Source organism: Amphibalanus amphitrite, unplaced genomic scaffold, assembly GCF_019059575.1.
Source record: "Amphibalanus amphitrite isolate SeventyFive unplaced genomic scaffold, NRLGWU_Aamphi_draft 000576F_arrow, whole genome shotgun sequence".
Lineage (NCBI taxonomy): Eukaryota > Metazoa > Arthropoda > Thecostraca > Balanomorpha > Balanidae > Amphibalanus > Amphibalanus amphitrite.
The window spans coordinates 16,162-31,724 of record NW_024882070.1 but is presented as its reverse complement, the minus strand read 5'-3'; the positions used below and the strand labels follow the sequence as shown (position 1 = coordinate 31,724).

General features: G+C 46.0%; 1 protein-coding gene across 1 annotated transcript in view; it reads right to left on the bottom strand.

The window, feature by feature from the left end:
• Positions 1-14,516, bottom strand: part of LOC122394153 (nucleoporin NUP100/NSP100-like) — an 80,744-nt gene extending 66,228 nt beyond the window's left edge. The window contains exon 1 of the mRNA XM_043390812.1: positions 14,230-14,516. The gene's annotated coding sequence lies outside the window, so the exon portion shown is untranslated. The remainder of the gene's footprint in view (positions 1-14,229) is intronic.
• Between the last annotated feature and the right edge of the window lie 1,047 nt (positions 14,517-15,563).

Sequence of the window (15,563 nt, the reverse complement as noted above, 5' to 3'; positions counted from 1 at the left end):
CCAGGTATAGCGACACATGGGCCACTGGCGCAGCCAGCGGTGGGGCAATCTACTACATCCCTCCACCTCAGGACAAAACATGACACTTTTGGACAGTCGCCAATTTACACATAAGACAGTCTCTCAGGCGGACGGAGCCGCGCACGGTCTCGCAAAGCGTAACGTCCCCCCCCCCCCCGGCCGTCTCCCTCGGCCTCCGTTGCCGAGGGCGACGTCTCAGAGGCCCGTGAGGACGGCTCACGCACACATGAGGGAGGGTATCCAACACTGGGAATGCTGACATTGCGATGGGCAGCATTGCAAGCATTTTGGCCAGACGTCCACACAAGGTCGAGGTGTCTATGAATCACACGCCCACCTCTGAGTCGCACTGACAGTTCCACACCCTCTCTCCCCACCAGGACACCGGGCAGCCACGTCCTCCCCCCACCACCGCTGAGCTGGTCCACTGCAGACACAAACACAGCATCGCCTACGGCCACCTGACGACCAACCGTGTGCCGATCGCGATACAATTTCTGTTTCGCTTGCGTCTGCCACACTGTCGCACCTAAATCAGGCACTAGAGCGTTCAGCGGTGTTCGCATACGCCGCCTCCAAAACAACTCTGCTGGTGTAGCGCGAGTCGTGGTATGGGGAGTCGCTCGGTAATGAAACAAAAATTTCGAAACTTTTGTGTGCACAGATCCCGACTGCTGCTTCTTGAAACTGCGTTTAAAATTTCCCACACATTTTTCAGCTAAGCCATTCGATTTCATCTCGCCAATTAAACCCAGAAGGGTCTTATGATCGGTTTGGATAACGAACGTCTTGCCAGCTAAAGAAAAGTGAAAATGTTTGACCCCTGCCACCACCGCTAAGCCCTCTCGGTCTGTTTGCGAGTAACGCCGCTCCGTCTCATTGAGCGTGCGCGAATAATACGCTACTGGGCGCTCGCCGGACGGCGTCTTTTGACTGAGGACTCAACCGATCCCCACCGGACTGGCGTCACATGCCAGCGTGATCGGTAACTGAGGATTAAAGTGTGCCAGAACAGGAGGGCTCCGTAACAGGCGCTTGGCATCCCGAAACGCCTCCTTTTCCGCGTCCGCCCATTTCCAAACAGCATCCTTTCGCAAAGGAGCGTACAGTGGTGACAGCGTAGTGGCCAGCCCACGCAGAAACTTCCCATAGAAGTTAACCCGCGCCCCGTTGGGCTCTGCCGAGCAACGCGCCCGGTTGGGGGGGGGGGGGCATTTTGGCCCCCCCCCCTAAGATCTCGAGAACCACGCAACATAGCGACAAGCGGTAAACGGCGTTGGATAGCCCCAACGGGGAACTACCTTGTGACCCAATTTTATTGACCTAGGTCAAACCGATGACGTCACAGGTCAGGTCAAAGGTCCAATTTTCACCGTTTACAGGCACTTCAAGAAATGCGTTGTAAAATCGAGTAAAATGCCTTTCATTGAAAATCATCGATGGGGAAATGTTCTTCAAACACATATTTTGCTATTTGAGGTCACTGATACCAGGTCAGGTCACAGAGGTCAGGTCACGGGGGGGGGTCACAATATGAAAGTGTCGTGTGATACATGTTTTATGGTCCATTTTACATGACAAATGCGATTATATGGGTCAGGCAGCCTTTGGGGCCAGCTTAGATCACGTTTTGGTCAAGGTCAGGTCAAGGTCAGGTCAAATTAGGTCAAATTTCAAAGTTGATATTTTTGCATAAAATGGGTATCGAATCGATGCAGCTCGTCACGGGGAGTTCAATGGTGGTCTTTGTTTTGCCGTACGTGGTCTAGAATTGCTAAAAATGGAGTTCAAAAATTTGACGTCATCATTTTTGAACAGTTTTTTCGCTATAACTTGGCCAAAAAACGAGATATCGATCTGAAATTTGGTATGTATATAGAAGAGCGCTGGGACTATCACATATGTTCCAGTTTTTTCGAAATTCGGAAAATTTTTGGATTTTTTCAAAGTTTTTCTAAAAAAAATCAATTTTTTGAATTTTTTGGTCAAAAACCAAAAATTTTGAAAATCCGAGATAGCAGTTTTGTAGCGCCGCTTTTTGTCTACTAGACCATATAAAGAACTTTGAAATTGCTTGATAACTATAGATTTGGTGAGCGTTTCAAGATTGCATGTTTTTTGCTCATTTTTGCTCGAACATGACCTCAGTTTGACCTCAATAACTCCTGACCTAAGGTGACCTAAGACTTGAAATTTGGTGTGAAGGTGTCAAATTGATGCCCGGGAAGGTACTAAAAATTTGGCGGCGCTGCGCGCCGCTGTTTTCTTGCTATTCAGGAAAAACCACAGGGGGGGGGCAAAATGGCCCCCCCCCCAACGGGGCGAGGGTTAACCAGTCTCAGCCAGCAGCACAGCTGGGACACATTTTCCGGCTCCGGGGCCGCTGTGATCGCCTCCAGTTTGTCATCTGTCGGTTTGATACCCTCACCACTGATCTGATGACCCAGGTACACCACCCTGTGAGCTCGGAAAACGCACATGTCCTTGTTAAGCCGCAGTCCGGCCTCACGGATACGCGCCAACACCGCTCGCAGTGCGACATTATGCTCCGGCAGCGTCTTAACCGAGACTACGACGTCATCCACAAAGACGCACGTCCCTGGGATGCCCGCTAAGAGCACCTCCATCGTCCTTTGGAAAAGTGCTGGTGCGGATCGGAATAACCAAACCCGAGTCTCGTGGGCATCAGTAAGCCTTTTAGAGTGTTGACGGTAAGATATTCTCGTGATTTTTCGTCTAGAGGGAGCTGATTATAGGCCGATTTAAGATCAACCTTTGAGTACACCGTACTCCCCTGGAGCTTTGCTGAGAGCTCTTTTAATTAAAACGCGGTAAAGGATACTGCTCCACCGGAGCCGCTTTAACCCGGCAGTTGCTGGGGTATTTCGCCACCCACCGTTTGCTGGGGGGGGGGGGGCGTTAAACGCCCCCAGCCGATAACTCGAGAACCAATAGGCGCAGCGAAACGCACGAGGCGGCAAACGAAAGAGCGCGACGAGACGCTTCAGATGAGTACTTTAAAGTTGAATTTTGAGGTCACAGGTCGGGTAAGGTCAGGTCAAACACCCGAAATCGGGCTTTCAGTAGCATGGACTTCAGGACTTCGCAATGGGCGCCTCTCGTCACAAACTCTGTCAAAACGGTTCACAATCCATCATATAAGGCCTACAAGAGTGTCAGCTCCATGTAGGGGTCAGTCAAGCATAGGTCAGGGTCAAGGTTAGGTCAACCGGGTAGGCACATATCCCCGAAAATCAAAACTGATATTCGCAGCCTGTGACACATGTTTTATAGGTAATTTGGGGCTGGAACACGATGGTGACATTCATTTTATCATATGTGTACGTGTTTGGCTCAAAAAGTTCAATTTAAGAAATGCATGTATCATGGTCGTGAAGTAGTCACGAAAAATTGCCAAGATTCAGTTCAAGATTATGGAAAATGCGGAACGATAATCAATAATCGAAGATAGCCATTTGATTGCTCATGGTATTGGCAGTCTAATGGCGTTTACGGCATGTCTGTATGTCTATTCTGTGATTTTATATGATTTTTTGAACATATGCCGTTTTTGGTCGAAAACTCGGAAATCATTACGTCACTAAAACCTCGATATCTCAAAAATTTTCCGACCGATTTTTTTGAAACTTTGTCACAGTAAACTTTAATCAATTCCCTACAGTTACTAAAAATTTGGCGCGCCTGCGGCGCACCGTTTTTATGCTATGGCCCGGCGAAAAAAGTGGGGGCGTTTAACCCCCCCCCCCAGCAACTCACGGGTTAAACTACCATAGTAAAGTTGGGTTCATGTGGTGACCCTTGGTGACCTGACCTGTGACCTGACCTGGTATGACCAGTGGCCTCTAATAGCAACATATGTACTAGACAACTGACGCCCTATCGCTAATTTTCGCAGAGGTGAATAAAACTCAAAAGCTGTCACCTTTGCAATGTCTAGCTGTCACCAATTTTTTACAAGTCATCTTGAAACAGTATGTACCATGCATGTCAGTATGTTTGTAGGCCTAATGAAATGAGGCCAGAATGTTAGAAAGAAACTGACCTTTCAAATTTCGGCCTCTCTGCATTACAATGCATCACCTCATTTCAGTGACACAACAACACAAAAATAAATTACTAGCATCCAACTTACCTAAGGTCTGATCGACTTCCTAGCTCGTCCTGGCTTCCTGATCTAGTTCAATCAGAACTCACGAAAGGATTGTCAGTTGTCACTGATTCACTTGCCTTTGCTTCAGTAGTCAGAACCAATTATCAACGCTCCTACCAAGTTCCCGGGACCGATGGTCATGGACCTCACCCCAGTTGTGGCCCAGATGTGACGTCCCCCGTCCCGTCGCCCGGTCCCTCCCTACCTCCGGCGGCGGCCAAGGCCGCGCCAGTCCCCGCCACCGCTCAACCGGCGACGAGCGGGGACGAGCTGTCGCGCTGTCGCCGTTTTTCCTGCGTTGTCTATGGCGCTTCATAACGCACCGGCTGTCGTACCGGCGGGATTTTTCAGCAGGAGCTGGCTACAAAGAGATGACGCTGTTAAATTTTTATGCCGTGGTCATAGTGTCCCTCTATGGGAAGACAGCTCTGATTTTAGCGGAAACGGCCTATTTATCTATTTTAACCCGCGCGGGGCTGGGGGGGGGGGGGTAAATTTTACCCACCCTCGCGAATTTTTGTAATAACTCAAAAACCGCGGCGTAGAGCGCCGCGAAACTTTCAGTACCTTTTTTACATCAATTTGACACGTTCCCTGAAAATTTGAGCGAAATCCGTCGGATTTTTTTGAGAAATTGACGTTTTAATGACGTCATTTTCGCCACTTTCGCCTAAAAACGGCAAAATTTCAAACGCCGTTAACATCTTCATTTTTAAAGGAATCAAGACGCAACAAAAAGGGTTATACGTAATGCTACTTTGTCTATCAAATGACTATCTCGTTTTTTTTTTTGAAAATTTTGGATTTTGGCTCAATTTTTTTCTTCAAAAAACTGACTTTTGGGAAAATAATTATAAAATCCAAAATTTTGCGTGCATCGAAAAAACCGGAATATATGTCAGAGATGTGGTGTTCGTGACCTACATACCAATTTTTAGAAGAATCGGTTCAAAAATGTGGGAGTTTTTAAAAGTTTCATGGTGTCACGACACACAAAATTTTGAAAAATGAATTTTTTGGAAGTTCTAGGCCTTGCACGGAAACAAAAATAGCATCATTCGATTCGCCGTGAAAAACTGCATCAGATAGACACCTTTTTAGGCCTTAACAACCAAGTTCAAAATTTGACCTCACTTGACCTGACCTTGACCTGACCTTGACCTGAAATTCAACCAGATGTGGTCAAAATCACCAATTGAGTGTGCCTATTGAATTCTATGAATAAAATGACCCATAAAACATGTGTCGCACATGCCCTTTTCTATATTTTGTTTTTGGTGACCTGACCTGACCTGATCTGACCTTGACCTTGACCTCTGAATGATATTTTATGCAGCGAATATTGTCTTGGTAGCCTAAGAACACGTTTTAGGCAATCAGTCTCAGTCCATTCTTCGGCTTCTACGGTGCAAGGCCGATACTGTAGAAACTTGCAATTTCAGTACCCTTGACCTGACCTTGACCTTGACCTAAAGGCTCAAACTTTAAATTAAGTGCATGTTTTTAGTTGTTCGTGATGAGATCTTTCGATTGGCGTTTGAATTTTCCAAATCGGACCATTAGTTCGGGAGACAACAGGGGGGTAAAATTTACCCACCCCCAGCCCCGCGCTTTCGGTTGGAGACCCCAGCCCCGCGCGGGTTAAGTGCATCATCTGAGATGTTCGAATCTGTCTCTTTATTCCTATGGCTGTCACCTACGCACGCAGGCGAGTAGCAGCTTTTTTCACCTCTGAATTTTCGACAAAATGCGTCTTACTCGGTGTTATAGCGCTTTCCCTAGAACCCCGTGAACGGTGAAACATTTTATCTTTGACCTGACCTATGACGTCATCGGTGACCCCGAGGTCAATGAAATTTGGTTTCCTTCAACAAATTTGACAGGGCTATCGAACGCCGTTTGAATTTTCCGGATCCGTCCAGTAGTTTCGGAGATACGGGAGGAGGGCCAAAAAATGCCCCCCCCCCCCGCCGCGCGGATGGTGGCCGGGAGGCCCACCGCCTGCCGGGTTAAACCTCTGCCCCACCTCTGCCTGCGAGGATTCCTGATACCAACAAAACATCAAGCACATTAGGATTGAAGTACCAAATACCAAGTTGGTATCGGTTGGGTATCGGTATACCAAAAAGTTGGTATCCGATTGACATCTCTAGTGAGGTCACGTGACCGACCTGACCTCATGTGGCCTTTAGGAAAATCCGAGTAATAAAAGTTGTGAGACTCCTAATGGATACTAGGCTCGGTAAGTTTCATCTCCCTGTAAAAGCTCCTCTGGCACTGAGGGCGTTGCGAATTTCCGACATCTGATCTGAAGACCGTGCAGACGCTCCTTTATGACGTCATAGGTCAGTGACCTGACCTGACCCGAAAATGCGGTTGAGGTCAGGTATCCTAAGTCTCAGCTCTCCATCGCCAGCGTGTTCGAAAATAGGAGCTATTGCGAAGAAAAAAAAAACGATGTGGGAAGGTGGCAGCCCCCACCCCCACCAAACACGATTTTGCAGCACTGTAATGACGCCTGCTGGGCGTGAAGTTTTCCCTTCACCATAGGGTTTACACACAAACTGGTCAAAGTTTGACCCAGGATATACTAGTCTAAAAATGCAAAAAACGAACAAATTTTGGCATCAATAGATTCAGCATTTCATCGTGTGCCTCAAACCGTCCATCATTTGACCTCAAAGGAGGTAATAATTGTTCAAAATCGAAGTTGAAAAGATGCTTTCTGAGCACATAATCTGGTAGCAATCACGTGACCTGCTATAAGCAGCTTATCGATAATTTACAAACATAATTATTAACCCGCGCCCCAGTGGCGGTCTCCGCCAACTTCGCCCTAGTGAGGGGGGGCATATGTTACCACCCACCTTTAACTCAAAAACTAAGAGGGCTAGAAAGACGCGGTAAAAAGTAGTCGATAGCTCTCAATGCGTACGTTTGAAAGTATTTCGGTCATTTTTCACCTTAGAGCAATATTGGGGTCACCAGAGGTCATCAAAGGTCAAAATTTGCCAATTGTCATGATATTTTTCAGAAAACATGCCGCTATCTCAGGAACTATGATAGCTAGGAAAACGCATGGAACAGCAATCGGTAGCTTTTGAACTTTTCTTTTGAAAAGGTCATTATCAATATTGACCTCAGGTCAACGGTTTAGCCTCCAGAGGGCAAAAACTCCAAAAATAGCCGTTTTTACGAAAAGTGTTTTTCGACAATAACTTTCGACTACAAAAAGCCACGACATTTCTATTGCCAGAATCGTGTTCCCCTCGCCGAGACGCGTCGAATGAACTATAATTTGACCTTGAAAGGTCAACTTGAAAATTTGACCTCAGGTCAAGGTCATGACCTGACCGGAAAAGGCCATGTTGCATGTCAGTCGATGCGTCTTAACAAGACAAACACAATGAAACCATCCCCAGCGTTCTATCTCTTTCCAATCGCGAGTTATTGGCAAAAAACTGTTTGTAGCCTCAAATGACCTCGGATGACCTTTCTAGAGGCTATCAGCAAAAATGACCCCTTGGTCGTCACGAGTGGACTAAATCGTTGTGATTCTGAAATATTTGGACTGTTCCTATGCGTACACACGGATCTAGAGGCATTTTCATTTTTCTCCATTGACTTGTAATGGAAAGGTCACGCCACTGACCTGACCTTAGGTCACGGATATAAAAAATCCGAGATATACAAATTGTAGGCGTCCATAACAGCATGCAATCCACCAAGTTTAACACGCGCAGTGGAAGGGTTGCGAGTACTACGCCCAGTGGAAGGGGGGGGGGCGGATGTCGCCCCCCCCTAAGATCTCAGCTCCCACTGGAGCTAGAAAGACGAAATTTGGAGGGTAGGTGGGGGCCATGGGGAACTCTGTTGTGTGTGAATTTCATGACCCTAGGTCAATATCTTCAAGGTCAAATGAGGTCAAATGTGGTCAAATCTGCCATATTAGCGACTTTTTTGCGTTTACACGCCGATAACTCAAAAAGTTACCGGCCGATTTTTTTAAAACTTTCACTATACGAAAGAGCAAACATTTGTGAGTATGTATGGTGAATTTCTAGATAATCCAACAATAAATATGGCAGTTAGAAGCCTGCTAAGGGTAAGATGTCGCCGGCTGAAGCGGCATCGGCCGACGCGGGAAACGCGGCAATCACAATTTTGTGTTTACACACTCATAACTCAAGTTGTTACCGGCCGATTTTCAAAATTCTTTAACCATATGATTGCCTGTACATTTCTCAGTCTTCTCACCGAATTTGACGCGAATCTAATATAATCAGCGGTAAGGAGCGCGATGTAAAGACGGAACCGTCCCGCCCCGGCACAGTCTACAATTCAGGCGGCGCGTAACGGCTAGCGCCGGCCGCCGCGCCGCCGCGCCGCCGCGGCGGCATGATGTTTGACTTTACACCGCTATTACTAGAAAAGTTGTGAACCGATTTGCTTACTTCTTGCGCGAGAAGATCCGCAATTCAATTCTGGACAGGTAGCCGAAATTTCACATTGATATTGTACTTGCGGCGCGAGTTATTGGCGAAAAACAGGAGGGGTGGGCGAAATCCGCCCCCCCCCCCCTTCCACTGCGCGTGTTAAAACCTTTCTGACAAACATTGCAGGCTGGACATGATTGCAAACTTTTTTTTAGGCTTGGTCAGTTAACTTGATCTGGTGACCTGACCTGACATGACCTGGGGTCAAAAATTTCACACATTGTCCAAAATTGATGTACCAAAAGCTATCATGAGCGGCGCGGCGCTACGCGCCGCGGTTTTTTATTCACACGCAAAAAACGCGACAGGGTGGTAACATATGCCCCCCCTGGGGCGAAGGTTAATATGCTGCTTTAACCCGCGCCCCGTTGGGCTCTGCCGAGCAACGCGCCCGGTTGGGGGGGGGGGGCCATTTTGGCCCCCCCCTAAGATCTCGAGAACCACGCAACATAGCGACAAGCGGTAAACGGCGTTGGATAGCCCCAACGGGGAACTACCTTGTGACCCAATTTTATTGACCTAGGTCAAACCGATGACGTCACAGGTCAGGTCAAAGGTCCAATTTTCACCGTTTACAGGCACTTCAAGAAATGCGTTGTAAAATCGAGTAAAATGCATTTCATTGAAAATCATCGATGGGGAAATGTTCTTCAAACACATATTTTGCTATTTGAGGTCACTGATACCAGGTCAGGTCACAGAGGTCAGGTCACGGGGGGGTCACAATATGAAAGTGTCGTGTGATACATGTTTTATGGTCCATTTTACATGACAAATGCGATTATATGGGTCAGGCAGCCTTTGGGGCCAGCTTAGATCACGTTTTGGTCAAGGTCAGGTCAAGGTCAGGTCAAGGTCAGGTCAAATTAGGTCAAATTTCAAAGTTAATATTTTTGCATAAAATGGGTATCGAATCGATGCAGCTCGTCACGGGGAGTTCAATGGTGGTCTTTGTTTTGCCGTAGGTGGTCTAGAATTGCTAAAAATTGAGTTCAAAAATTTGACGTCATCATTTTTGAACAGTTTTTTCGCTATAACTTGGCCAAAAAACGAGATATCGATTTGAAATTTGGTATGTATATAGAAGAGCGCTGGGACTATCACATATATTCCGGTTTTTTTCGAAATTCGGAAAAATTTTGGATTTTTTCAAAGTTTTTCTAAAAAAATCAATTTTTTGAATTTTTTTTGGTCAAAAACCAAAAATTTTGAAAATCCGAGATAGCAGTTTTGTAGCGCCGCTTTTTGTCTACTAGACCATATAAAGAACTTTGAAATTGCTTGATAACTGTAGATTTGGTGAGCGTTTCAAGATTGCATGTTTTTTGCTCATTTTTGCTCGAACATGACCTCAGTTTGACCTCAATAACTCCTGACCTAAGGTGACCTAAGACTTGAAATTTGGTGTGAAGGTGTCAAATTGATGCCCGGGAAGGTACTGAAAATTTGGCGGCGCTGCGCGCCGCCGTTTTCTTGCTATTCAGGAAAAACCACAGGGGGGGGGGCCAAAATGGCCCCCCCCCCCAACGGGGCGAGGGTTAAACAACATTAATCATACATTTTGAGCTTTTAATACTTTAAAAGTATATCATTCGACGCGCCTTGACGTGCTGAGTTCACTGGTACTTTTCTTTTTGCTCTATCTTAACCCTCGCCCTGGCAGGGGGGGTCGATGCGACCCCCCCCCCCTAAGGTTTTTCGAAGATAGCGTAAAAACGCGGCGCGCAGCGCCGCCAAATTTGGCACAGCCTATGGGGCAACCTTTTTACATATGACCTGAAAATTTCAGGTCCGGGTGACCTTGGGTCAGGTCACCAGGTCAGAAAAACCGGTACAAGGTCATAGTCAAATTTCAATTTTCTATTTGCACCTGTCCAACTCACAGTTTTGCACTGATTTCCTTCAAACTTTCAGGATGTGCTAAGTTCACCGAGTTGTATAACATATAGTTCGGGTTTTTTGAGGTCACTGACCTGAGGTCAGTTAGAGATCATTACGTCATAATGTTAAGCCTATGGGAAAATACTAAATTCGGAAAATACTGGAGATTTCCGCTTCGTTCTATCACTTTTGTGCTTTTAAACCACAGTACTGAACAGCAGGTCACTTGGTGCTTCTTTGTTTGGTGTACTTAGCCATGGGTCAGGTCAAATGAGGTCAACTGAGGTCAAATGACGTTTTTGCCAATAACTTGGCACATAATGACGCTAGAGCTTAAAAAATGGCATCATTGTGTTCCTGGTGATCAGCCGAATCGAATGATATGCAATATGATGCAATTTGGTTAACTTTAACTTAATTTATTAATTTAAGTTGACTTAAAATTTTTAAATTTTTTTACATTTATACCCCCCAAAACCCCCCTAAATATTGACCTAGAGCAACCAAATTTGCACAGGGGCGAGAACTCCAGGAGGCCCACCTACCTACCAAATTTGGTGTTTCTAGGTGCTATAGGAGCCAATCGCGAGGGGGGGGTCGCATAGACCCCCCCCCCTGCCAGGCCGTGTTATGAAAAATGCCCTGCCAGGGCGAGGGTTAAGCTTGCTTAAGTGTACTTAAAGTTTTTCTTAAATTTTAAGTAAACTTAAATTAATAAATTAAGTTCAACTTAACCAAATTGCATCATATCGCATATCATTCGATTCGGCTGATCACCAGGAACACAATGATACCATTTTTGAAGCTCTAGCGTCATTATGTGCCAAGTTATTGGCAAAAACGTCATTTGACCTCAGTTGACCTCATTTGACCTGACCCATGTATAAGTACACCAAACAAAGAAGCACCAAGTGACCTGCTGTTAAGTACCGTGGTTTCGAAGCACAAAAGTGATAGAACGAAGCGGATATCTCCAGTATTTTCCGAATTTAGTATTTTCCCTTAGGCTTAACATTACGAAGTAATGACCTCTAACTGACCTCAGGTCAGTGACCTCAAAAAAGCCGGACTATATGTTATACAACTCGATGAACTTAGCACATCCTGAAAGTTTGAAGGAAATCAGTCAAAAACTGTGAGTTGGACAGGTGCAAAAAGAAAATTGAAATTTGACCATGACCTTGTACCGGTTTTCTGACCTGGTGACCTGACCCAAGGTCACTTGGACCTGAAATTTTCAGGTCATATGTAAAAAGGTTGCCCCATAGGCTGTGCCAAATTTGGCGGCGCTGCGCGCCGACGTTTTTACGCTATCTTCGAAAAACCTTAGGGGGGGGTCGCATCGACCCCCCCCCCCCTGCCAGGGCGAGGGTTAAATAAGGTCAAAACATCGCAAAACACAAAAGTTAATAGGGGAGAGCGGGGTCAAATGTAACACGGGGCAATTGTAACAGTGTTAATAACTCATAAACTTACCAATAGAATGAGCTGATGTTAACCCTATTCCTGGCGGGGGGGGCCTCAGGAGCCCCCCCCCCTGAGGTTTTTTGGTTATATCTCCCAAACGCGTTGAGCTAGGAAGCTCAAATTTTCTGACTTTTCCTAAAAGGCTTCTACGCAACATGTCTGAAAAATTTGAGTTGATCTGACCTCAGGTCAGGTCACCAGAGGCGGTTTGGTGACGCTACCTCAGAAAAGTTTGCAATCACGCCAGAGCTAGAGTTTTTGACCGATCAATTTCTTCTCTTCAGGGTTTAGTTAGGGTACCAGTATGTGCAATTTGTATATCTCGGAATTTTGATATCGGTGACCTAAGGTCAGGTCAATTTCGCGACCTCCCCATTATAAGTCAATGGGGGAAAAATCAACTCCCTGTTTTTACCACTAAAACGGGTCGGAATGGCCCCATATACCATACATGACTTCATATACGATCAACCTTCACTACCTTGAGGTCTGTTTTGCTGTTGGGCAGCTGTGAGGTCATGTGACGTCATCAAAGGTCACCAAAGGTTTTTGGCCAATAACTCCGTACAGGAACAAGATACAGACGCGTGAATGGTCTCATTGTGTTCAGCTCGTCAAGACGCATCGAATGATATACATGATGACCTCGAGGTCACGTGACCTGAGGTCAACCTTTGACCTTGACCTTTCGAGGTCAACATATATATCATTCGATGCGGATTGACGAGAGGATCACGATGATGCCCTTAGTTTGTTCCTATCTTGACTAATTCGAAAGTTATTCGAGAAAAACTCTCTCCATATCTAGTGCCGCCATTTTGACTTTTTCGACCCCTGTGACGTCATCTTTGACCTGACCTGAAAATGACCTTCGTAAAAATTGTAGATCTTGGCCGTGCGTATCCGATGCCGTTTACCGCTTGTCGCTATCTTGCTTCGTTCTCGAGATCTCAGGGGGGGGGGGCCGAATCGGCCCCCCCCCGCCAGTTTCTTGTCCCGGCGGAGCCCGCCAGGAATAGGGTTAAGACCGAAAATGCGTAATTCTATACTGCCTTTCTCAACGGAGTTTGAAGCGAGAGTGCCGAGTATGTCGATGGCTGTGCACAGTAATGTGTTTTTGAGAGCATTTTGTAAATTCTTATACCGTTATATTTGATTAGCTCATTCCCGCCATTGAAATGATATCGACTTCAGACTTTGTGTAAGCGTTGGCAGGCTTGTTGTCCATAAATTGAAAGCATTAAATGCTGTACATGCAACATCTTTTTTGCGCCAGTTTCGTCTAAAATATATCAAGGCGCGATGGGGACAATTGTAACATTTTTGCAGGGGTCAAATGTAACAGGTTATAGGTCAGTGGCCATTATGTCAAAGTCGTCAAATTTTCAAGGGAGATGAAACATTGCTAGAAGAATTAAGAGAACTGTAAATTTTGTCGCAATTGGCAGCTTTTTACGCGATGTATTTGCGAAAAACCAAGGGAGAGGAGGTCCATCCAAGCCCATGCATAAGTGCGAGATTTTTAAGCCTTTTTTTCCTAAGAAGAACCGTACCTACCAAGTCTGGGAAGATGAACAAGTGTTCAATACTTTTGTTAAATCAAAGTTTTGGAAAAAAATGTGTTGCTGTAGCCTGAAAGTTAACATGTTACAATTGTCCCCGGGTGGTGTTACTTTTGACCCCGTATCTGGGGTGAATTGTAACAGCTGAATTGACTTTTTCGGACCACAATTTTGACCAGAATAAGAAGTTATTTCGCAAATGTTTTAACTTCATTTTAAAGACAAAACATCATAGTTTCTGAAAATAAAGAAAAGAGCTTTATAACTGCGAACGTGTTTGCACCAGATGATAAAATGCAAAAAATGTTACAATTGACCCCGTTCTCCCCTACCATAGTCACGTGGGTGTCAGGAAATGTCACAGGTGCGTCAAATTCGTGACTGGGGCTTTACTTTCAAACATCGGATCTACCTGTTTCTTATAGGTATCTTGGGCAGCCCCCCCCCCCTCCTCGGCCGGCGAGGGTTATAACACCGTACCAACATTGCGAGCAAATCCAGCCCCCGCCCCCCCCCCCCCCAGCGAGTGAGCGGGGCGCGAGTTTGAAGTCAAAGCACCGCACCAGCAGGGCGTTGAAACCTTAAATCTAGGACCCCAGTCCGGGGCACGGGCTCAACTTGAATCGCTTACCTTACTTTCCTCAGCACACCTTTCGTCCTAGTCCTCCACTCTCTGTACGAGGTCACAGCGCTGACACTGCGCAGTGCCGCCCCTGTGTCGCTTTGTCATGAGGCCGAACTAGCATGGCCTTGGAACTAACCCATTAACCTGGTGGCGGGGCTCAATAATTTGATGACGTCATCAGAGCTACCATGGTAACGTGACAACACGAGTCGGTCAGTGTGCAGGCTCCCCCTCCCCTGGCATGCAGCTTGCAGTTTCAGCCGGCAGTACATCCAGCCCAGGTGGTCGATTTGACGGCGCTTACCCATGACAACAAAGTAGGTACAAACTTACTGAATGTCAATGCTAAATAGATATACAATACAATGGAAGATGATGCATATATGTAGAATGCATGACGATTACAATAATAACATCCTACATCGTTTATTATGGTTGGTTGTGGCAATAAAACCCGCGCCGTGCTGGGGGGGGCGTTTTTACGCCCCCCCTCAGGTTTTTCGCGAATATCTCAAAAAACGGCGGCGCGCAGCGCCGCCGTTTTTAGTACACGTGTTTCTACATCATTTCCGCACATGTTGTGAAAATTTCAGACCTAGGCCGTTCAAGGTCAGGTCACCAGGTCACGTCAAGTGACCTTACCTCAGAAAAAGTTCAAAGGCTCGCTATAGCTACACCGACTGAACGATCACTTTGAAACTTTTAGCGATTGATATGAGTAATAGTATGTATACAATGTATATCTCGGATTTTTGATATCTGTGACCTAAGGTCAGGTCAATTTTGCGACCTCTCCATTATAAGTCAACGGGAGAAAATTGAAATGCGCCTCTTTTGGACGAATATCGTTCAAAACGCTCTCAAACATCGGTTCATAGGTAAACATGACACACTGAATAGGAAAAATGCACCTGTGACCCCTCTGTGTGCCCCTGAGGTCATCTCAGGTCATGAACGGTCGCCAGCAGTTTTTTGGCTATAACTTTTGATAGAGACGTGCTAGAGCGGTGAAAACACGTCAGATGTGTTCAGCTCGACGATACGGATCGACTGATATGCAACATGACCCTTTTCGGTCAGGTCATGACCTTGACCTGAGGTCAAATTTTCAAAATGACCTTTCAAGGTCAACAAATAGTTCATTCGACGCGTCTCGACGAGAGGAACACGATGCTGGCAAAAATAATGTCATGGCGCTTATGAGTCAAAAGTAATTGACGAAAAAACGTTTTTCGTAAAAACGGCTATTTTTGGAGTTTTTGCCCTCTGGAGGCTAAACCGTTGACCTGAGGTCAAATCTGAGAACATTATTCAGAAAGGTCTGTAAACGGGCTATCGAA